Source organism: Giraffa tippelskirchi, chromosome 6, assembly GCF_054371585.1.
Source record: "Giraffa tippelskirchi isolate mGirTip1 chromosome 6, T2T-mGirTip1v1.2.pri, whole genome shotgun sequence".
NCBI lineage: Eukaryota > Metazoa > Chordata > Mammalia > Artiodactyla > Giraffidae > Giraffa > Giraffa tippelskirchi.
The window spans coordinates 60,347,471-60,372,274 of NC_137280.1; the positions used below are offsets into that span (position 1 = coordinate 60,347,471).

Consider the following 24,804-nt stretch of genomic DNA (forward strand, 5'->3'; position numbering starts at 1 on the left):
GGAGCACCAGTTGACTCCCCAAACACGGTGCTTGCCTTTCTCCTGACCCTCAGACTCCCTGCAGCTCCAGCACTCAGCAGCAGAATAATTTTGGTTGTGACCCTTCAGCTTTGCTTATTTTTTTCTTTCACGTTTGTTTAAAATTGGAGGATAATTGCTTTACAGTGTTGTGTTGGTTTCTGCCATACAACGTGAATCAGTCATAACTATGTATATAAACGGAGGGGATGCTATCAGAGGCCCTTCTATCAGTTTCCCCATGCTGGATTCCTCCAGCAGGGCCACCATCCCTGATTCTCTTCTCTGTTAATCACTTTATGATTTGGGGCTGTTACATATGAACGTCAATTTCCTCAGCTCTAAAGTGGAGATTATTCCAGTAGCTGCTTTCTGGATTGTTGTGAAGCTGAAGAAGAAATTTACAAAAGGGTTTAGCATAGCGCCTGACATGTGGATTCTGCTCAGTAAGTGTTACCTGTTGTCACTATCCTCACCTGCCATCATCATCACTGCCACCACCTCTAGGATGTGACTTTCTTGTATCCTTGAGAGGGGCCAGGTAATTAACATGCATGAATTTGTGCTATAGATTTCAAGACCCCAACTGTCCCCAGTTCATTGCAATTCTCCTCCATCCCACCCTCCCCCACCCACACTCACATAAGCGCTCATTTGTGGCAAATATGAGCAACTTCTGGCATGGCAAGCTCTCCTGGAATATCACAGTGGGACCCTGGTGCAGCGTTCAGGTAATGTGCTGTCTTATGGTCAAATTCAGGCAGTGCCGTTCTGAAAAGATGCTCAGCTGCTCACATACCCCGGTGGTAGACAACAGAGTGGGCATTGTTCTGGGTACTGACAAGGTAGTTTCTTTTGTAGTTGAAAAACAGAAAGTCCTCTCGATTCCCTGCCCCCACCCTCCATCAACTAGGTTGTGATTTTAAGAACATCCACCCCAATCTGTTTCCAGTTTCTATGCTTGAAGTCATGCATTTAAAAGGGGTTGATTGGCAACGGTGTGTGTGTGTGTGTGTGTGTGTATGTATGTGTATGTGTGTGTCTCCTACACACACACGTATAACAGACCCCCAAGAAGAAAAACTGTCTTCAGTTTTGGCAACAAAACTGATGGCAACAGTCCATCATGTTCCACCCAAACTTTAAAAGGGAATCAAAAAAGACCCGAGTCGGAATCAAGTTTTCTTGCTGACACCTCTCTTTCCCCCCCACCCTACCCCTGGTGAACAGTTTACCTGTTAAAAGCCATAGTTCACACACTTTCTTCCTCTTCCTGCCCGCTTCTTGTCCCCTAGTACTGAAACATTTAGTGAGGATTAAATCTTATTACACAGTGTTTCAGTACAACAATATTTACCACACGAAACCTGTACTGAATGAAATGCTTGTGCTGTTGATTTATGGGGGATCGATATGAAGGAGTGTGGCCCAGGCATTCACTCACTTTGGTATAAGAGGTCCAGAGTAGACTTTAGAGGTGCACAGGCTTGGTTTTGGGATGGTGAAGTGTGAAGCACCTGCTGGGTTTACTTTCCTGGGTTTAAAGCCACGCCTGGTTCACCTTGCAGGGGGAAATCGGCAAAACCCTGGGAACCGTTTGCTGTGAGGCTCTGGGCGGGGAGTGGATTCCTGTGTTCCTGGGGCCTTGAAGGGTGGCCAGGCTGATTTAGCTCTTTCTCTGGGAGGGAATGCTCCCTGTCGGGGGCCCAGAACAGACTCTGTGGGAGAGAGAAGAAGCCTGCTGTCGAGAAGGGTAGAGAGAAAAGATGAATGAGATTTCCTGGGCTGGTTGGATGCCTGGACCTGCGGCTTCTGGACTCCAGACCAGCTGCAGAAAACCGAGGAAGGACCAGATTCTACACGGAGAAGGCTGCAGGCACGTGTGCAGGGGTAGTGCTAGCATGACGGTTTAAATCACTGTTGCAGAAAGACTCAGGAAAACCAGTCCTCAGCGGGGCTGCCATTTGTATCCCTCAGAACCATCTCCCCCCACTCTGGGCCCCCGACCGCAGCTGTGTCCACTCTGGCTGGTGAGATGGAATAGAATACAAAGCCCCCTGCCCCCCCAGACACACCGCAAACACAGTGCCCCCCTCTTCAGAGCAGCAAGGGCATCCCCAAACTGAGTACCTACTGTGTGCCAGGCACCCTGCTGAACGTGCTCTCTTCACTATGTCCTTCAGGGTGACTCTGAGGAGTGCATCCAGGGCCACAGTGGGGCCACACCTTAAAGACCAAAGGATACCAAAGTGCAGAGCGGTCAGGTGCTTGCTCAAGGTCACAGAGAGGAGGTAGCCGAGATTCGCGCTCACATCAGCCTGATTCTAAAGCTGCTACTCTTATGCATCACCAGGTCTTTGTATGTATTTGTAACTGTATTTGTGTATCTGTTTTTGGCAGTGTGGGGTCTTTAGTTTGGGTGAGCGGGGGCTACTCTCTAGCTGTGGTACTCGGGCTTCTCGTTGCAGTGGCTTCTCTTGTTGTGCAGCAGGGGTTCTAGAGCACACGAACTTCAGTGGTTGCGGCTCCCGGGCTCTAGAGCACAGGCTCAGTAGTTGTGACACTCGGGCTTAGTTGCGCCATGGCATGCGGGGTCTTCCCGGATCAGGGATCGAACTTGTGTCTCCTGCGTTGGTAGGCTGATTCTGTACCACTGAACCACCTGGAGAGTCCCTCACCAGGTCTTTCTGATGTCTTCTGAGGCCTGGAACTATATGGGGGGAGATGGGATGATTTTAGAACGAGTTTCTGGATAGTCTGACAGATTTTTCTGCTAAAGGAATGTAGGGGTCAGTGCACGCAGGCACGCGCACGTGTGTGTGTGTGTGTGTGTGTGTGTGGTGTAAGATTAGTTAAAACAGAAGAGAATTCCAGATCTGTGCCTGTTATCCTTAGCCACCCGAACCCCACTCCCAAGACAATTCTAAGCGTCTATTAGTGTCTACACCAGAACATTCTCCAGGGGGCACGCCACCCTCTCCTCCCTGGCTCTGGCGAGAGAAGGAATCCCATTGGGCTGGCAGCTGAGAGTTGGAGACGGAGGAGAAGCTGGGTGCTACTTTCAGGATGCTGAACAGCCTTGCCAGACAATGAGGGCAGGAGGTGGGGGGAGCAGGCATTGGGAGGGTGGAGAATGGCTGGGTTGCTGTTTTTATACAATAAAAGAGGATCATTGTAATTGGGAGCCCTTGAATCATAACACGTCTGCCCATGGTTCTTTCCAGCTGCAGAGCCACTTAGTTAAATAGCACACAGAAAACTCCTTTCAGCTGACATTACTTTCCCGCTGTTCTTAACTACAAGACCAGGCTGAATCGCTCGAACGAAAAAGCCATCTCAGGCTCCTTTAGCCCCTGTGGGTATGCAGAGCCCCCGTGGAATCTTCCTGGCCTGTGCAGGAGGACATTGAGAAGTTATTTTTCTGTGCACTGCACCCTTGTCTTTTGAGGAGCAGCATCTTTAAGATATTTGCAACCCAGTCTGGTCAGAGCTGGATGTCGCACATGGCCAAGTTGTTTAGGATGGGTGGCGGTGGCGCAGAGAGGGTAGGGAAAGGCCTCAGAATGACAGGGGCCGGAGGAGGCGGGGCATGTGGACTGACAGCCAGAAGATGGAAAAAGAGACCGCCCCCTCCTCCCAGCCAAGAAGCAAGGGGAAGGGATGCTGGTGGCTGCAGACAGGAGCAGAGAGGAGCACAGGCCCTCACCAAACCTTCCCTGATAGAGCACCGAGGCAGCGTTATCCTATAGAATGGCCTGGAATTTAATTGATTCTGAGCATGCAGTGAATTTCTGCCAGAGCCACACATCAGGAGAACTGGAAGACTTCATATCATTTCCAAGAGCAGAGACTCCAGGGCGCAGGGAGCCACAGAACAGAAAGGGTTTGGATCACTTGGTGGGTTAATGGGAGACCCTCCAAAGATGGGGGGCTGCAGTCGACACTGTGAGATTGAATGTAGCCCGACTTTGGCACTTTTAGAAACGGGATTTATTGTAAAAAGTCTAATGTCCTCTGGTATCCCCAGAGGGGGATGTTGGGAGGATGAGAATAATAGCAGCATGGTGCATGAGTAGGATCAAGGAGTGTTCTAGCAGGAAGGAAGTTTCGAGGTTGCCTGCTCCAACTTAGGGAAACTGAGGCCCAGAGAAATAAGGGAATTGACCCAAGGATGCACAATCATATGGCAGCGCATGACTTTTCCTCTTCTGTGCTGTCTAGTTGAAGACCCTCTGTTTCCTTAGGACTCCTCTGACCAGCCAGCTCCATCACAGTACCCTCTCTGCCCCCTTCTCTTTCTCTGTCCAATCAGCGGACACTCACTGAGCACCTGCCAGGGGAAGAAAACAACACCCCTGCTCTCAGGAAGGTCATGGTCATTTGGCACTTAGCAGCAACTGCTTCCGGACATCAGAGGCGCTGGGCCTGAGTGCTTTCTGTGGGCTAGCCCATGGCACTTCTGGGAGATGGGAGGACTCTGTTACCCCCGTTTAATCGGTGAAAAAGCGCAGAATGGGGAAGTCCTTTGTCCAAGGTTTCTGGAAGCCAGGCAATCCTACACCACATCTAGTGCTCTTAAGGCTCAGGCTCGTGCATGTGTGTCCTCTGCTACCCTCTGTGTACCTGCGGTTCCAGCAAGAGGGCTGGGGCCCCACTCCACTGATTAGCGCCCAGGGGTCCGAGCCACCAGCCCTCACTGAGGATAACACAGGATGGGTGTGTGTTCAGGGCTTGATGAAGAGCCTTCTCCTGCATGGGGATTGTTCCCAATGTATTGAATGTCAACTGTGCATAGGCTCTGTGCCCCTCACACCTCACGTCATAGCCCACGTCATCTGTACGGCAGCCCGGCTGAGCCGATAGTGGAGAGGGCAGAGGTGGAACTCCAGCACACATCTGTGCAACCCAAGACTGAAGCAATTTCAGCTACATCAGGCAAGCATGCTGCAGCCAGAAGATGCTGATTGGGAGTCCTGTGTGGTCAGGCCACTTAGGGACACAGCATCGCCAGTGACGGGCCAGTTTAGTTTTCTGTAAAACTAAAGGTCTCTGTAAAAATAAAGGAACTTGGAGGCACTTTAGGCAACTTTCAGTTGAGCAACAGATACTTATTTAATTGAAGCATAATAAAAAGTCCCGAGTGCTGTGTGTCAGGCCCTCTGTAACATAGATGTTAGCTCTAGTCTCATTTTAAAAAGTAGTTTGAGAAGTAACTTACATAGCTTCACATCCACCCCTTTAAAGTGTGCATTCTACTGACTTTTAGTGTATCTACAGAGGTGTACATCCATCACCAGGGTCTAATCTTGGAACATTCCCATCATCCCAAACAGAGATCCTGTGCCCCTTGGCAGTCATTCTCCATCCTTGTTTCCCACCCTCTCCCCGCCAACCCTAGACAACCACTAATCTTTCTGCCTTTATAGCTTCGCCTTTACTGACATTTCATATAGAAGGAATCGTAGAGTACGTGGTCTTTCATGTAGCATGTTTTTGAGGTTCCTCCATGTCACAGCATGCATCGGGACTGCATATTATTTCATGGCTAAATGATATTCCATTGTATGCATAGACCACCTGGGGCTGCCATAGCCAAATACCACAGACTGTGTGGTTTAAAGGACAGACATTTATCTTCTCACAGATCTAGAGGCTCAAAGTCCAAGCTCAAGGTGTCAGCAGGTTTGATGGCTCATGAGGTCTCTCTCGTTGGCTTGCAGATGGCTGCCTTCTCACTGCATCCTTGCCTGGCCTTCTCTCTGTGCACACGCCTCTATTGTGTCTCTTGTGTGTGTTCAGTTCGCTCTTCTTGAGAGGACTGGACCAGAGTCCACCCTAACAGCTTCATGTTAACTTAATCACCTCTTTGAAGGCCTTGACTCACATTCTGGGAATAGGGCTTTAGCAAATGCATTTGGGTGGGACACAGTTCACATCATACCACAGTGGTATATGGGCCGTTTTGTTTATTCAGTGACCTGCTGCTGGGCAGTTGGGTTGTGTCTACTTCGGGCCATTATAATAACGTTGCTGTGAACATCTGTGTGCAGTCTCTGTGTGGACAGGCGTTTTCATTTCTCTGAGGTGGCTATCTAAGTGTGGAAGTGCTAGGGTTTGTGTTTAACTTTTTGAGACACTGCCAAACCACTGTGGCTGTTTCCGTTTTACATTCCCACCAGCAGTGTATAGGGATTCTGATTGCTCCATATCTTCCCCACCTCCTGGTGTTACCAGAAGCTCCATTTTACAGATGAGGAAACTGAGGCAGCGGGTGGGGAAGGTCAGTCACAGGGCTAGAGAGTAAAGGGAACAGGCTTCACACACACACACCACACACACCAGTCTGACCAGTTCCCTACCCAGGGCTGGGACTGATTAGCAAATGAGGCCCCAGTGTGTGGCATCTTAGATGGCGCTTGCTCTCCGGGTCAGCAAGTGAGGGCTCAGCACCCAGGAGGCAGTGAGTGCCTCCTTAAATGTTGCATCCTGGTTTGCCACTTGCCTCACCTTTGTCCTGGCCCTGCCACCACCCTGCCTTTGCGTGTGGGATTCTGTCGGGGTTGGGGAGGGATGAGGGTGGAGACACAAAGGACCAAGCCACCACCCCTTCCTGGGAGGGGTCCTCAGTCTGGCTGGAGAATTTGTGCATTTGCAGCTCCACACAGAAAGCCGAGCTGGACCTGCGGAGACAAGAGTCCCTGCTCACAGGGTTGCTGTGCAATATCACAGGGGCTCATACCTGTAAGAGGCTTCCCTGGTGGCTCAGTGGTAAAGAACCCGCCTGCCAATGCAGGAGGCTCAAGTTCAATCCCTGGGTTGGGAAGATCCCCTCGAGGAGGGCACTGCAACCCACTCCAATATTCTTGCCTGGGAAATCCCACGGACAGAGGAGTCTGGCGGGCTACCGTCCATACTGTCACAAAGAGTTGGACACAACTGAGCGACTACGCAACAACAACAAATGCCTGTGAGGAACTGAGCACAGCACCCAGCACTCAGGCAGTGCCCTGTAAATGCTGACCAGCACCGTGGTGTTGGCACAGACGTACCTCACACCTGTGTCTGTGAGGCTGCCTGTGAGTCACTGTGGTTGAGGGAGGTCCTGATGCTTTGGGTCTCATCCCCACCTCATCCCCACCCCTCGGGACAGCCGTCACCCAGTGACCAGAGAGTGACCTGAGATGAAGGAAAGCGACCATCCACGCCCTCCTCGGACCTGCTCAGCCTGTCCTGGGAGTGGTGGGTCCATCCACAGAGCCCAGCACTGGCTCTCTTTCACCTCACGTGTTTCCCGGCTGGGCCATAGACACTCCAGGTCCGGCTCTGTTACCACCAAAGCCAGAGCACAATTCCTGTGCTCCCAGGTTGAGAAAGTTCCTGATGGATAGTACCTGTGGGGATCAAGGTGAGCCAGGGAAGGGATGGTCTTTCAGGGTTGGGGAGGCATATGCTGATTGATCCTAGTAGGAGATTTGGGGACTCAAATTCAATATTTCTGGATATAGAAGATGTTTCAGTTACAAAAATGATAGAAATGATGAGAGACTTCTTGTTCAGTTTGGTCAGAGGCCACATTGATGCTGCACATGGCTTAAATGCACTCACCTCTCTTAATATAGAGTATAATTGCTTTATAATGTTGTGTTAGTTTCTGGCGTACAACATGAATCAGCTGTACATATACATATATCCCATCCCTCTTGAGCCTCCCTCCCACCGCACCCCCATCCTACCCCTCTTGGTCATCACAGAGCACCAAGCTGAGCTTCCTGCGCTATACAGCAGCTTCCTGCTAGTTATCTGTTTGACACATGGTACTGTAAATATGTCAGTGCTCCGCTCCCAATTCATCCGTCCCATGCTCCCTTTCCCCTCCTCTGTCCACATGTCTGTTCTCTACATCCTGTATCTGTATTCCTGACCTGCAAATAGCTTCATCTGTACCATTTTTCTAGATTCCATGTATATGCATTAATATATGTATTTGTTTTTCTCTTTCTGAATTACTTCATTCTGTGTGACAGACTCTTGGTCCATCCACATCTCTACAAATGACCCAATTTCGTTCCTTTTTATGGCTGGGTACTATTCCATTGTAAATATGTACCATATCTTCTTTATCCATTCCTTTGTTGATGGACATCTAGGACTGATGTAGAAGCTGAAACTCCAATACTGTGGCCACCGTGATGCGAAGAGCTGACTCATTTGAAAAGACCTTGATGCTGGGCAAGATTGAAGGCGGGAGGAGAAAGGGGTGACAGAGGATGAGATGGTTGTATGGCATCACTGACTCAATGGACATGAGTTTGAGTAAACTCCAGGAGTTGGTGTTGGGCAGGGAGGCCTGGTGTGCTGCAGTCCATGGGGTTGCAAAGAGTCGGACACGACTGAGCGACTGAACTGAACTGAATTGAGGTTGCTTCCTTGTTCTGACTATTGTAAATAGAGCTACAGTGAACATTGAGGTATATGTGTCTTCCTGAACTATGGTTCTCTCAGGGTATATGCTCAGTAGTGGCATTGCTGGCTCAGTGGTCCTGCCTCGGGGGAAGGCGGCTTGCTGGCAGCTCAGACCTCTGGCTGGTGCCCTCCCAGCTCTTCACATACACCATGCCGGCCACGCACCTGCCGGGAGCCTGGGTGGCCTGTGCTATGGTGTCGCTGTGTGTCTCACCAGTGGTCTCAGGTATGTTCTGGCACTGTGACAAGACCTCAGTCTTGCTGGACAACAGGGATTTACACTTTGATTTCCCCACCCCCACCCCCATCCCCAGCTAGCTCTGGTTGAGTGGTGACTCAGTACACCACTACTCAATTGATAAAACAGAATCGAATAAAATAGAATCTGTATGTGTGTTGAGATAGGAGTGGGGAGTCATACGGGTCTGACCACCCAAAAGGGAACAGAAATTTTTCTGGAGTTGGTTTTTCAGTAAGAGAGAAAGAGGAAGTCTTATGGTAAGGAATATGTATCATGGCAGATGTCACCATTCCCTCCCTGCCTTCACTCCGATGACATGTGGCTCTAAAACACCAAATCTGATCATGTTCCACTGACCTCCAAAAAACCTCCCAGGAGTCATAAACCCAAATACTCCTGGGGGTTTGCAGGCAACAGAAACAATTAAAGGAGTCAGTTGTAGGACAGTAGGAAGTGATCGTGCATGCTAAGTCGCTTCAGTCCTATCCAGTTCTTTGTGACCCCATGGGCTATGGCCCGCCAGGCTCCTCTGTCTATAGGATTCTCCAGGCAAGAATACTGGAGTGGTTTGCCATTTCCTTCTCCAGGGGATCTTCCCAGAGCAGGGATTGAACCCACATCTCTTGTGTCACCTGTTAGCAGGCAGGTTCTTTACCAATAGCATCACCTGGGAAGTGGTAGGTACTGGGTCAAAGTGGAAAGCACATGTCCAGCTGAAAGGCCCTCAAAAACCCCAAATCAAAACAATTTGAGTGGACTTTCCTGTCCATGCCAAGGACTGCTGCTTAATAACTTCTGACCCACAGGATCAAATCCAGATTCTTTGAGAGCTGACCTCTACCCACCAGACATATTTTGCCATAACCGCTTCCCACTCCACCATGTGCCCCACACTTCAGCCATTCAAGGCCAAGCCCTGAACCCCACATGCTCCACCTTCTCTCCCTTTTCTTTCCTTTTCCACATGTAGGTCCTTCTCCCCAGCAAGACTTAGCAGTTCCCTGGTGGCTCAGACAGTAAAGAATTTGCCTGCATTCGAACCTGCAGGAGACCCATGTTCGATCCCTGGGTCAGAAAGATCCCCTGGAGAAGGGAATGGCAACCCACTTCAGTATACTTGCCTGCAGAACCCCACGGAAAGAACAACCTGGTGGGCTACAGTCCATGGTATCATGAAGGGTCAGACACGACTGAGCGACTAACACTTACACTCATTCCTGCCCTGGAAATAACTGCTTTTAAATCCTAGCATGTGGATTTTGACCTTTTTGCACCTCTGTCTCCCTGAAACACCATGGACCACCCTCTGCCCCAAAGGAGAGTTTCCTTTTTGTCTTCATGTTCCCAGCACCAACCCAGGGCTGGCCCAGTGAGCAGTTTCCAAATGATTGTCCCTCGAGTGACTGGTTGGTTCTACAAATGAGCGAATGATTGTTTGGCCTGTTTGGGAGCCTGTGTTCTGGGTCGGAAGGAGGTAAAGTAGCAGTTGCTACCCGCTGCTGCCCCTGGTGGCTGGCGTTGCCAGCGCCTGGAAGGACAGTCACTGGACCATTTCATCACAGGAAGCTGGCCAGACGGCTTCCGTCCCAGGCTGCCTTTGTCCCAGGTTTGAGGGCCTCTTGGCCAAATTCTGATGATCTGCCTGCCTCTCTGGCTCTGCCTGGCTGCCTCATCTGAACATCTGGCCTCTGTATGCATCCTGGGTCCACTTCTTTTCTTTCCTCTGATGTGGCTGCAACCTTTGTTTCCTTCCGGGAACACCATGTCCACCATCCTGTGTGGCACCCAGAGCAATACTGCAGGTGCCACGGCAGGATCTTTCTACCACTTCCAATTGTAAACAAACTCTTTTTGGCCAAGTCTGAACTTGAAACCAAACTCTAAAGGTGGTAGAAAAAAGGACACACATTGATTGAATACCTGCTGTATGCCAACCATTGAACTAAGCATATTGTCTACCCTACCTTATTTTAATTTCTTTCATTCCCCCAACGATGCCACTTGGTAGAAATTTTTATACCCATTCGACATCCGAGGAAAGTGAGGCTTTATGAAATTAACTTGATTTAAAGCCAGGCCTGAGTGACCTTAGAGCCCAGGTACTTGCCACACTGCAGAGCTGGTGTGTTAGAGGTTATGAAGGCTCTGTGTTAAGTGCCTCAATGAGTGGGATACACAGATGTTGAACGTGCATTTCCTTCCAGAGTTTACTATTTTGATTATAAAAGGCTGCATGGCTAGAGTGAGTAACAGAGGCATCTTTTCTCTTTCCTTTAGAAGGCTCTTCCTGGCACTAACACAGCTCCTCATTCTCAAGAAATGTCCACATACAGTATTTTTTAAAAATAATTTTATTTATTTACTTATTTTTTGGTTGAGCAGGGTCTTTGTTGCTGCCCAGACTTTAGTTGCAGCAAGCAGGAGCTACTCTCTGGTTGTGGTGTGCTGGCTTCTCATTTCGGTGGCTTCTATTGGCACTGAGCATGGGCTCTAGGGTGTGCGGGCTTTGGTAGTGGCAGTGCAAGGGTTCAGTAGTTGTGGTTCCCGGGCTCTAGAGCACAGGCTCAATAATTGTGGCCCACAGGCTTAGTTGCTTCATGGCACGTGGGATCTTCCCAGACCAGGGATCAAACCCGCATCTCCTGTTTTGGCAGGTGGATTCTTTACCACTGAGCCACCAGGGAAGCTCCCTCACACAGTTTGGTTGCCAATTTATTTTCCTCTAGGGAGGGAAGAAAAAAAATATTTGTCTCAAGAGAGATGGCCAGTTTACAAAGTCTTACAGGATCATCTCCCAAGTTAGGAAAAATAATTGTTGAGATTTCAATTATGTGTGTGTGTGTATAGTATAGAATAACTGGCCATTCTGTGACAAACAGGCATGAACGCTAGGGAACAAGCACTGAGTAAGATGTGTGAGTAGTCAGGTTAGGCTAAGCTATGATGCAGTGACAAATAAACCCTGATATCCTACTGGCTTAACCAAACAAGGATTATTTCTTACTTTCATGAAATGCACCAAAGGGCAAGAACTCTTCAAGGTAGCTGTGACTTAGAGATCCAGGCAAGCTGAATTTTTTTGGCCACATCATTTCAAAGAATTGGCTTTCAGGCTCCTAGAGAGGAAAAGAAGACTAAAGGGTCACATATACACTCTTTAAACATGTCAGTTCTGCTCACGCGACCCTGCCTAACTACAGGGAGTCTGGAAAAACACAGGAGAACACATGGATGTTTGTCAAGTAGGATGAGTCTCTATTCAGCAAAGTCCTGGGCTCACTGGCCGTGTTGAATCTCACGGAGTAAAGATTACCAGTAGCAAAGCCCCGATCTGAACAGAACTTCCTGCCACTTAGTCGAAAGCCACTTCTAGCTCTAAGAACAGTGTTCAGTTGTCCTGCCCGATGGTATGTGAGGAAGTGGTCCTGATGATCCAAAAGACCACCAAACATAAAAGGTGGTGGTTTTTTGCAGCATATTTATTTTTCTTACATTTTGTGGAGTACTAGTCCAACTTGGTTCTGCCTTGAGCGTCCAGTCTGGCCAAAGGAAATTAAAATTTAATGAGGCCCTAATTACTGCCAAGCACAAATGCTACTGAGTACAGGAGTAACTCTAATGGCTGGTATTTACCATGAGTGAGCATGCATTGTGCCAGGTGGATTCTCAGCACTGGTGGATTAATTTATATACTGCCCCCACCTCCCCTCGGAGGACCTGACCGTTCCTTTCCTCCTGAGAAAGGCCTGGTTATCTGCATGTAATAGATGAGGCAACTGAGGCTTGGCAAGGTGAAGGAACACAACCGGGAAGGCACAGAGCTTGCTGAGCAGGATTGTTGTTGTTGTTGTTGTTGTTCAGTCCCTAAGTTGTGTCCGACTCTTTGCGACCCCGTGGGCTGGATCACACCAGACTCCTCTGTCTTCTACTATCTCCCAAAGTTTGCTCGAGTTCATGTCCGTTGAGTCAGTGATGCTATCCAACCATCTCATCTTCTGTTGCCCTCTTCTTTCACGAGCAGGATAGCTGATAGCCAGCACTTGACTTGTGAGATTGGGAGTGTGTGGGGGATGCAGGAAAGGCCAGGGATTAAATATTAGCGTCATTCGGGAAAGTAGTTGAAAGCTTTTTGTGGATTCAGCTATGCATATACATTCCAGCATCACCGACTAAATGAACATGAGTTTGAGCAAGCTCTGGGAGTTGGTGATGGAAGCCTGGCGTGTTGCAGTCCATGAGATTGCAAAGAGTTGGACACGACTCAGTGACTGAACTGAACTGATACATTCCGGGGGAGGGGAAGGCAGTGTCAGAAGTGTTCTGGGTGTTGGACACTTTGGTTATTCATACAAGATGTAGTCCAGTTCCTACTATGTGACAGGCACCAGTCCAGTTCCTAGTATGTGACAGGCACCATGCAAAACACTAGGAATGCTACAATGGTGAAAAAGATACTACTTCAATCTAGATTTGTTTTTCTGTGGAACTTTCTAGATTTATTAAGTGTCTTTTTAAATTAATTTTTAAAATATTTTTATTTATTTGGCTATGCCAGGTGTTCTTTGTGGCATTAAGAATCTTTAGTTATGGCATGTGGGATCTAGTCCCCCAACCAAGGATCGAACTCAGGACTCCTGCTTTGCTAACACAGAATCTTACCCACTGAACCACCAAGGAAGTCCTTAAAGGTTCTTGAAAAGTAACTCAAGAACCTTGATCCTAACATCCTGCCCAGGAATGGCCATGTGTTTGAATCTTAGCTCTGAAAACATTGCATGTAGCCCCTGGGGCTCTGCTCAGAAAATAAGCACCCTCTTCAACCAGTGGATCCCATAGTCAACCGGCCGAGCGTTTGTCGGTTATCACCTTTGCATAGTTCCCGTCTTGAACAGTCAGCCAACCAATATGAACCAATAGCCTCCAAGATCATCTAGTCCAACCCTCTGAGGTCTTACAGGAGAGGAAACCCAGGGTTGTAAAGAGCTGAAGGCCCTTCTGCTACTTTAAAAGGTTTCAGTATCAGCCCTTCTGCTACTTTAAAAGGTTTCAGTATCAAAGCTGGCTCCTGAATGATGCAATGAAACCAAAAGCGCTCCTCTCTCCTCTACACTTACATTCGGGAATGTTAAGATAGTGTTTCACCTCTCTGAGCTCTTAACACCTTTGCCCATAAGCCTTTCCACCAGCCCAGAGTGCCCAGGGCAGGAGAGCTAACAAGCCCGTCTCCCCACCCAACTCCTAGGTTTAAGCGGGAGGGAGTGAAGGCATTCTTCCCTCCATTACCGAAGGTAAATGACTCGTGCAACATCAAGTTACCAGCAGTGGGAACTGGACTAGAACCCTGTGCGTTTTGTTTGTGCTTCATTATTTTCTTATTTTTTTTTTTTCAGTACTAGAATTGCATGCCAAGTTCTCTGACCAAGTTACTCACTTCAGATTGGGGCAGGGGTGGGGCAGGTAGAAGAGATATAAATCCAGAGAAGCCTATTAAATATCATTTTGGTGAACTTCACATTTTGTAGCTGGTTTATGTCCTGGTTACCTCTGCGGAGTAGAGGGCTTGGTTGGAGTGAGGCTGGTTGTCCGAGGAGGGAACTGGCCAGTGCCCAGTCTTTGTATTGGGAGGAGCTCTCGTTCTCAGCGACCCTGCTGGACACTGATGTGTGGTCAACTTTTTGTTTCTAAACTTCTGGTCGAGTCCCATCCACCTGCCTCCCACCGGCCCTCTGCCTTTGCTTTGCCCGAATAACAGCATTTGAATTACTTTTGAGAAAAAATGCTTTTGGTTTTTGCTAGCTAGTCTGGTATAGCTGGAATCTGTCTTGCAGTTCAGGTGACCTTGAGGACCGAAGAGGCCGGTCACCACTGGGTCTCTTTCACCGCGCCCCCTTGCATCCTGCTCTCTTCCGCTGTCCTGGGTTCATATAGAACTGGTTGCCGGCGTCATGGTGGCCCCCCGACTTTTCTGCTCCGCTCGGCGCCCACAGAGGAAGCTGGCCTGGGGCCTATAACCCTTAGCTTCTGCAAAAACAGTGGGAGGGTGGAGGGGGAAGTGGTTTCTGGATCCTGGATGGCACAGTGGAGCCCCCAAGCTGTCGTGGCCACCCCTGTGCTCAGGAAATATTTGTGGAATTCCTGAGGCAGGCAGCACCAGTGGGCCCACCGTGACCCTTATCTGGGAGGTGAGCTGTTGGAGATTTGACATTCCATCATTTATTCTGGCAGCTGATGAAACGTCTTTGCACCACATGCTCCGTCACCCTAAGTGCAGGTTAACAGTGAAAGGCTTGCGCTAATCGTGAGAATAGCTAGTGGTCACTTAGCCGAGTATTCCGCCCCCCCCCCCCGCCCCCCGCGAAGAGGGCCAGGGGATGAAAATCCTATTAAACTCCAAGAGCTAAAGAACAAAGAACATGTTTTGTTTTGTTTTGCTTCCCCCTTTCAAAACCATGTGGGAGGCTCGCCTGAAAGACTTAGAAAAGCAAAACAAAAACCTATGACTGGAAGTTATATCATGTGTAGACAGGTGCACACACACAAACAGAACTAAAACAGCACAGCTGGAAAGATGAATATTTTTGAGTCTTTTCTTTGCCGGTGCCTAGGTATTTGTAACCAACTTTAACAGCAGAAAATAGACATTATGGCTGATAGTTTGGTTTATAAGTTCCACGCTGTAGACCTCCAACTCTGTAAATCAAGGCTTTCAAGGAATGAAAAGACTAGACATTGGTGGTTGAAAATAACAACACGTAGAAAAATTCCTGCACCTGGGTTTGCAGGGAGGGTTTACTTATTGCAAATTTCCTACTTCATTCTGGCTGTCTGTAATAAAACTCTCAGGGCAGCATGGGCAGATTATCATTTTTAGCAAAATAATTAATTAAACGTATTCCAGCACGTTTCCCCCATAATGTTCCTTCTTGTGAAATGGCGTGTCGGAAGTTGGGTCTGACAGCTGTCCTCACGAGCAGGTTTTTTGACACGGGGCTCCTGTCTGGGGACTCTGGGAACCGAGGGCAGTGTTTTCAGTTCAGAGGAGAACTCTACAGACTGAGGGAGCAGAGCTGTTCGGCCGCGGCCTCCAAACCCCAGAGGCACGCTTGGAGGAAGATGGCTGCCACTTCCCAGCCTTCTCTGTCTTTCCGTTTGGAAGAGTCGATGTGGAACTTTCCCACTCTTCTGGCACAAGTATGTGTCCTGAAAGAAATTCCATACACAGGCGAGGGTCCGGAGGCCTGGGGTCCCGCGCTGCCTGCTGACTCTGAAGGGGCCATCCGCTCTCTCTCTGGCCACAGGATCCCTGCTTGTCAAGAGGACGTGGCCTCAGAGCTTCAGGGTCTCTTTTCCTCGCAGGGGTCTGTCGCTTGGGTTCCCTCTGCCCGCTCCGGGCTGGCAGGGCTTCTACAGGCCCGCTGCCACCCTGGCTGCCTCAGCGGAGCCTGTTGACTCAGATCTTTCTGGAAGCCTTGCACATTAAGAAACTGCCCACGGAACTGGTGTGACGTTTCCTTGGGAAGCCCCCGGGGTGTGTGGAGCAGGCAGGCCGCTGTGTGCAGCTCCCGAGGCAGTGGGCCCGGGACAGATATACAGGGAAGAAGGGAGAAAAGGGAAAGAGAAGGGGCAGCTGGTGGGACGGGGTAGGGGGGTGGGGTGGGGGGCTGGCATGCTCTCAGGGCCCAGCGCCTGCTGGAAAAGTTAATGGGCCGGCTCAGTGAGGGTGAAGGGGGGAACTGGCCCGGCTGCCCTCCCGGCCCTCGGCCTCTGGAATGCTCTGTTTATTTACGGCTCCGTGGAAGCCTGATGCCTGTTTCTCTTGGGAAATCACTTCTTCCAGGGCTGCGGGAGGTTGGCAGGATGTCTCCAGAGAACTCTTCCCCCCAGCCCACCAGCTGGAGCTTTTGGGGAGCAGGGGAAGGTCGCGGGAGATGCTTTCGGAGAGAGGAGGAAGGGAGCCCGCAGGTGGACGTGGGGGGCTTCCGAGTGGTCCGCCTGAACGAACACCCTCTGCTTCCTTCTTTCCGGTTCTGAGCCTGGGAAGGGGGTGGGGACTCCGGGCTCTGGGGACTTAAAAGTGAAAGCAGCCAAGCAAAAGCCCCCACCGGATTTCCCTCGCCCTTCCCCCGCCCAGCCCAGCAAACAACCCCCAAATGACCCCCGGAGCAGAGGTGCGAGAGCTCGCAGGGGGCGTGAGCTAGACTTGGCGGTTTAACCATCTGGCGTCTTCCTGCGCGAGGCTGTGACAGTGGCTCCGGGCGCACCTCCGTGCTCCTCCGGGCCAGCTCCGGGAACTGGGGCTGGAACTCACTCTGCTGTCACCTCCACAGGGAGGTGGTTTCTGCTCCCCATCGTCCCCCCATAGCAGGATTTCTTCACCTCGCCGCTGTTGACCCTTGGGGATGGCGAAGTCTTTGTCACGCAGACCTCCTCCTGTGCGTTACAGGGTGTTGGTACTAGGAGCGCCTTCCCTCCAGTTCCCTTCAAAAGTATCTCCAGGTGTTGCCAGATGTCTCAAGGGAGCAAAATTGTCCCATCCTTTCTTCCCGTTCTATTGAGGACCATGGGCTAAATCACATCCTCTGTTTTATTTTCATCTCGGCCCTATTCACTCTCTGAAAAAATGATCTTACTTTTTTAAAAAAAAACAACTTTTTATTTTATATTGGCGTGTAGCCGATTCACAGTGTTATGATAGTTTCAGGTGAGCAGCAAAGGGACTCAGCCATACATACACATGTATCCACAACCCACTTGGGTACTCTTGCCTAGAGAATTCCATGGAGGAAGAGCCCGGGAGGCTACAGTCCATGGAGTCGCAAAGAGTCAACACGACTGAGCAACTATCACTTTCATTTTCATTCTCCCCAAACCCCCCTCCCATCCAGGCTGCCACATAACATTGAGCAGAGTTCCCTGTGCTGTACAGTAGGTCCTTGTTGGTTATCCACTTTATTAATAAATATAGCAGCGTGCACATGTCCATCCCAAACTCCCTATCTCTTCCCCCGTTCTTTCCCCCCTGGCAACCATAAGTTTGTTCTCTAGGTCTGTGAGTCTGTTTCTATTTTGTAAATAAGTTCATTTGTATCATGAAATGATCTTACTTTTTTTTTTTTTCCATTGGATCCCTCTGGTGCACAGCCCAGAAGCACATTATATTCACCTGAGAAACATACATTACCATATGTAAAATAGATAGCCAATAGGAATTTGCTGTATGACTCAGGGAACCCAAACTGGGGCTCAGTAACAACCTAGAAGGTGGGGGGAGGGAGGTGGGAGGGATGTTCAAGTGGGAGGGGACATGGGTAAACCTATGGCTGATTCATGCTGATGTTTGGTAGAAACCAACACAGTACTGTAAAGCAATTATCCTTCAAATAAAAATAAATGTTCGACAAACATTCATGAAGTGCTTGCTCTGTGCCAGGTATGGTGCTAAATATACAGGAAATGCAATGTTGAGCAAAATGTGACCCCACCATCTTTTAGGCACCTCCAGTCCCCTGGGAGGCACAAAAATGCAAAGACACGGGGTTGCCCGTATCATTGCTAGACTGGAGGTATGTGAATGGCAGTTAAAACATAGAGTAAGCAGTTCCTTAAAAGACTCTAGAGAGGAACCTAGTTTCTCTCCATGAGGTTGTCTTACTTACATTTCACACTTGAACATCATCACAACCTTGCACAGGAAGTGTGGCCCCCATTTCCCAGATGAACAAACTGAGGCACTGCATAACTTCTGATAGGGGCCACCTGCCCGCATGTGGCCCAGCCTGGGCTTAAACTCAGGTATGCCTCTTTCGAAAGCCCACATTCTTTCCAGCACACGATGCTGCATCCAGAGCTGAGGCTCGAACAAAGGATCCTGAATTCTCTTGCGCACACAACCTGCACAAAAGATCGATCCTGTGTCTGCCATTAACCACCTACTGACTCTGTTTCCTGCCCCTGAAAGGTTACCCCTGAAGTCCCTTTATTCTGTGCTCTTTCATTCTGTGAAACCAAGAATTGGACTGTCTTTGTCTGGGTTCCCTAGAAGCACCCCCCCAAGACAAAAATCTAGATGTATGGTGTTTATCTGAGAAGTGAAGGAACCTGAAGCATTTTCAAGAAAGTTACTATTGAGAGCAACTGGGACTTCATCCCATAGGGACCTCTGGCCACCTGATGGCTGAGACCTGTGCAATATTTACTCACCAGCTTCCATCAGCCATGGCTGTGGGGTGCTCCCCAAGGAGCCAGTTCTTCTGTGCTTTAGGCCTGCCCATCAGGAAGCAAGGGGGGCCTGGAACTAGAGAGAAACCCCAAGCAAGGAAACCCAGGTGTCGGCAGTTGGAAGGAAGGCTGCGGTGCACTCAAGTGGGAAGGACAGGGGGACATGGGCGGGGTGTGGGCAGCATCTGCTCAAAGGAACAGCTCTCCACTCTCTTTCTGTTTTTTTAGTTCTCAGTCTCATTTATGGAGCACCTATTGAATGCAGCGGCTTCCCTGGTGGCTCAGACAGTAAACAATGCCTGCAATGCAAGAGACCCAGATTTGATCCATGGGTTGGGAAGATCCCCTGGAGAAGGGCATGGCAACCCACTTCAGTATTCTTGCTGGAGAATCCCATGGACAGAGGAGTCTGGCGGGCTACAGTCTGTGGGGTTGCAAAGAGTCAGACATGACTGAGCGACTAAGCACACACACATGTTTACAAGAGTGCTATAAAATAATAATAATATTGTATACAGAGCTCCAGGCTAGGTTTGACATAGAAAGACGTTCTGTTCTGATGGAGGTGGCCATCATGGACAGAGGACCAGAGCACTTCCTGTCCAAGCATCAGCACCAAAATGTCTCAGGTCCCAGTTCCTCAGCTCAGGGGTCACACCTCCTCCTCGTCAGGACAAAGACCCCTCTCTTTCTTCACCTCCCCCTCGAGTTCTCTGCTTCAGGACTTTGGAACTGCTTGCAGCTCCTGATAAAGCTCCTCCTCGCTGAATGTCCTCCCTCTGAACCCTTATGCCTTCCAGTTCTTCTCCCTCCGGAATCACCCCCGCCCCACCTCTTTATGAGTCAGGTTAATATCACCTCCTCTGGGAAGCCCTCTCTGACTAACTCCAATCCCAGTTGCCCTTGGCCCTTTGTCAGGGTTACTGTTCTTATTCCTATCAGAGTAGTCATCGCTGCAATACTATCATCACCTTTTCTCTGTAAACTTTGGGGAAGTCAGGGATGCATGTGTCATTAACACTGGGCGTTAAAGCCAGGCCTGGGCATGAAAACAGCTTGAAGTTGAAACTCAACTACTTCCTAACTGTGGGACTTGGGTTGGACTTTAAGCCTCAGTTTTCCTATCCTTAAAAATGGGCACAATAATGCTTCTTTCATTGGGGGGGAGGGTAGCGGGAGGCAGGGAGGTGTTTATAAGCATTAGAGAAAATTCTTGAAAAACTGAAAAAACAAAAACACAGTATGTACAAGTGTCTGAGTTAGGGTCCTAGCAGGTAATGGGGAGGTTAGGGGAGCTAATGAATGGTTATTGACAGGCAGGTGGGCAGGCTTACGCAGGGCCAACAAGACATGGGGAAGCCCTGGGCTAGCAACAGGTGAGAGCCCTGCCTCCCCTACACCTGATGGGGCAAGAGGCCTCTGGAGCTCAAGAGTAGGGTAGCTGGAACAGAATGGCTATGTCAGTTCTTACTCCAGATAATAAGGATTAGTAAGAACTAACATTTACTATGGCCAGCACTGTTCTAAACATGTTAATTCATTTAAGCCACAGTCATGGGGTAAATGTTACTATTTGACCCAATTGGCAGATGGGAAAACTGAGGCACGAATTTTTTTTTTCTGGATCCCACAGTGGGACCCCACTCACCTGGACATAGTGGTTAAGGACTCCACTGAAACAGTCCACGGGGGTCACAGAGCAGGGTGAAGAAGGGAGGAAAGTGGATCTGCAGGGAAAAGGGAGGTGATCCAACTCAATAGGTGACTGGTAAGTGAGAGTTCTATTGCTAGTGCTACCACTATTATTGTCGTCGTCGTTTGGATCATCAAAGTGTGGGGCTGTGCCTGGCCCCTAGGGGGGGTTCAGATATTTTCCAGTGGAACAAATGAACCACCTCCCTGCTAACTACAAATAATAGCAATGTGGCCCTAAACAGCATATTTATTGAGTAGTATAATTGAAAGTAGTATCCCTTTGCAGGGCTTCCCAGGTAGTGCTAGTGGTAAAGAACCCGCCTTCCAATGCAGGAGACATAAGAGATGTGGGTTTGATCCCTGGGTTGGGAGATCCCCTGAAGGAGGGCATGGCAACCCACTTCAGTATTCCTGCCTGGAGAATCCCCATGGACAGAGGAGCCTGGCGGGCCACAGTCCAGAGGGTTGCAGACAGTCAGACATGAACAAAGTGACTTAGCACAACATCCCTTTACACTTCTGGTAATGTAGGAAATGGTTCACGCCTAAGAGTTTAAATACTGATGACTCAGCGAATTCTTTTTGACGTTTATTCAGGATTTTCAGACTGTATGGGAAGGAAAGCAAAACACCACCATCAATCTTATAGGCAGAAACAGAAAGTAGATTTTTCCATTCCAGTTGAAACGTTAGGCACTTGGAGGTGGCTTTTGGATTTAGGTTGAGAATTTAACACTCCTGCCTGTGGCCACCTGGAAACCACAGGTGATGCCCTGCCCAGCAGGCACCTCATGGTTAGGAGCAAGGTCGTGGTGCTAATACACATGGCATAGGGTTGATAGGGTGTTGGCGGCCAGGATGGCCACCCAAGGCTTAGGAACAACAGCTGACACTCACCGCGTGCTTCCACAGGCCAGGTCTTTTCCTGAGATGTTAACAGGGTTTTCTCATCCAATTCCCATGAATACCTTATGCAGTGGGTTCTGTTATTAGCCCCATTTTGCAGATGAGGAAACTGAGGACCAAGGAGACTAGACAGTTTGCCCAAAGTCATCCAGGTAGTAAGTGGAAGACCCCTAATTCAAGTCCAGAGTCTGACGTTGGGAACTTGGGAGACCTTTCAACTGCAGTGCTGATCACTTCTCTGTTAGAGAGTGGTAAAGAGGCCTTGGCTTCAGCTCTTACTTTACAAAGGAGGCTTAGAGAGGTACAGTGATTTACCCAAAGATACCCAGCCTTAGCAGGAAAGTTTAAATGGGTCTTCATGACTGCGTCTGACTCTGAGCCATCCTGTCCCCTTGGGCAGGTCACTTACTTTTTTTTCCTACTTACTCATCTGTAAAATGGGACTAATAATTATACTTTTTTTAGTTTACTTATTTTTAATTGAAGGATATTTACAATATTGTGTTGGTTTCTGCCATATATCAACATGGATCAACCTTAGGTATACATATGTTCCCTCCCTCTTGAGCCTTCCTCCCACCTCCTACCCCATCTCGCCCCTCTAGGTTGTCACAGAGGCCTGGCTTGAGTTCCCTGAGTAATAATTATACTTTTAAGAGATATGATCATTTCTGCCCTTACTCCTCTTAGATACGAGGACACCATACGATGTGTATTGACAGCTTGGGTAAACTGCAAGGTGCTCAGCAACAACAACAGTACTGATAAATAACAATAATATGTCTGGAGCCCTGGTTCTGGTCAGTAGAGTTCAAAGCTGTCCTCTGTTAACCCTTGTCATTCATCATTCATAATCCATAATTCTCACCACACTCCTTCCTGGTTTATAGTTGAAGAATCAGCTACAGAGAAGGGAATACTTGCCAGGTTACCAAAGCTAGTGAGCAAGTGCCGTTACTAAGACTGGAATGTGACTAGTCTGGGTTGGTGGTCTTAACCAAGTAGCTATATTATCAACAGATGTTGTCCATGTTGTCACACTTTGCACTGCAAATGCATGAAACCAAAGAAAGCCATTTCTTCATGAACCTCAAATCTGGAAGGGACTGTTCTTTCTTGCAATGTCCCAGTGGAGATGGTGATAAATGCTGTACAGACTATCTTCTAGGATAAGAGACAGGAAGATGTGAGGTTCCTGGAGAGGAATATAACGGTCCCAGAGACTCGCCCTGTGATGTCACATTGGCCATTGTATCATAACAGAAAGGGCAGAGATGTCTGAAGTGGCTGGAGGAGGACAGGCCCAGAGAGACTAGAAATTAGAGCTGAAAACAGACCTCCCAGGAAGAAAGACAGCTCATGTGTGTAATCCTATGATGTCATTTAGTTGTGTCCTCCACATGTGATTTTGGACAACAGGTGACCATAGGAGCCATCCTGGGCCCATATGACCTGAGCCACATCCTTTACTCGGCTCCAGATGTATCAGCCAGAGAGCCTCAAGTTTTAAGAGCAGACCCTGGAGGGAGGCACATGTGAGTCTGACTCCTGGCTCCACCCCTTTCCAGCTGTGTCACCGGAGGCTACCCCACCCTGTCATCATCTGTAAAGAGAGGTAATAATTCTGTCTGCATCATCAGTCTTTTGGAAGGTTAAGAGAAACCCTGCACTCAGAGAAGTCACCACCAAAAGAACTGGAAAACAGAAAGATTTGCTTTTGTGGGGTGGCTAATTTTTATTATAAGCTGGTGGTTTTCATGATCAGCCTCTATAGTTATTTGATTTCTTGAGCATGAGCATGTATTTCTTTGCAAAAAAAATAAATTTAAAGCATTTAAGAGATCATGAAAATCAGCATCACACGCAATGCTTGACAAATAGTAAGAGCTTAATAAGTGCAGGCTGTTGATGTCTGTGTACTCTGTGTACTCTGTCAGTATTGCCTGGATGCTTCAGGAAGGGTCGGTGGGGGTTGCTGTTTCTGTAGAGTGCCACCAGGGCTCCAGACTTACAGTGGGAAAGGCAAAGCTGCCAGCTTGAGACCTCTTCTTGTCAAATGGATCACCTCGCTCCCTTAGCCTGTGCCAGTCTCACCTCCCTGCCACTGACTTGCTGGTGGGCAATGTCACTCCAGGTCTGACCTTCTACCTGGACTCAGCTAGTGTGATCTTAGCTGCTTTAAATCTCTTGGTTCCTGGGCTGTTTCCAAGGCTGTTTTGCCAGGGCTTAGAAAGGGCAAAGGGGCTTCCCGGGTGGCTTAGTGGTAAAGAAATCCGCCTGTTAAGAAGGAGATGGGTGTTTGATCCCTAGGTCAGGAAAATCCCCTGCAGAAGGAAATGACAACCCACTCCAGTATTCTTGCCTGGGAAATCCCATGGACAGAGGAACCTGGCGGGCTATAGTCCATGGAGTGGCAGAGTCAGACATGACTTAGCAACTAAACAGCAGCAGCAGAGAGGGCAGAACAGTGCCCACTGGAATCCAGCTTCCTGGACTCCCTGGATCAGGTAGAGGCTGATTAACTTCACGTTTTTTTCATGGCTTTTTAGCCAGTAGGTGTGTGTTGGGGGGAGCCACAATTAGGCATCTCTGGTTGTCATTAAGATGTTTGAGAATGCCACTCGCGACCTCCTTGGGAACATGCTGGAGAAATGTTGGACAGTTCCTTTGGAGAAGTTTGCAGGTTAAATGACCACCCCAAAGGAGGCCAATGGACCTGAATGAAATTGCCTGGACCAAGATTCCTGGGAGTGAGCCTGGGGTCTCTGACTCACCCCCATTCTGTCCACATGTTTATCTATGGCTTAAATGAAGACCTAAATGCTTGCCCTTGAAGCCATTCAGTCTAGACTTTTGAATTCACGCTACTGCTTACAAGCTCACAATAACACATAAGGACCCTTCACTTTGAAAACCTCAATATCCCTGTCTGTAAAATGGGAGATAGTAACACCTGCCTTGTTGGCTTCTTTTGAGGACTAAACAGGTTCAGATAGGTCCAAAGAGGGCTGGGCCCCAAGCCTGAGACCTTGCAAGCATCTAGGGAGCTGTCACTATCATTTCTCTGTGGTCAGAGATAATGCAAAGCTGGGAGTGATAGTGAACACATCGGGTGATAGTACCCTAGAAGATCTCAAGGGACAGGGAGAAGGAGTCAAATCTAGCAACTTACAGAACAGCAGGGGAACAGGGGATGGAGCCCTGAGGCATCACAGAGTCTGGGTGGGAAACGGGTCCGGGAGTGACCAGCAGTGGAAGCAGGG

General features: G+C 48.9%; 1 protein-coding gene across 3 annotated transcripts in view; it reads left to right on the forward strand.

The window, feature by feature from the left end:
- The window catches only part of ZHX2 (zinc fingers and homeoboxes 2), a 179,568-nt gene that overhangs the window by 5,279 nt on the left and 149,485 nt on the right, over positions 1-24,804 (forward strand). The window contains exons 1-2 of one of the 3 annotated variants that reach the window (XM_081498910.1): positions 13,921-14,010; positions 22,961-23,156. The exons of the other annotated variants lie outside the window; for them this stretch is intronic. The gene's annotated coding sequence lies outside the window, so the exon portion shown is untranslated. Of the gene's footprint in view, positions 1-13,920; positions 14,011-22,960; positions 23,157-24,804 lie in introns of those variants that run through there. 3 annotated transcript variants of the gene reach the window in all.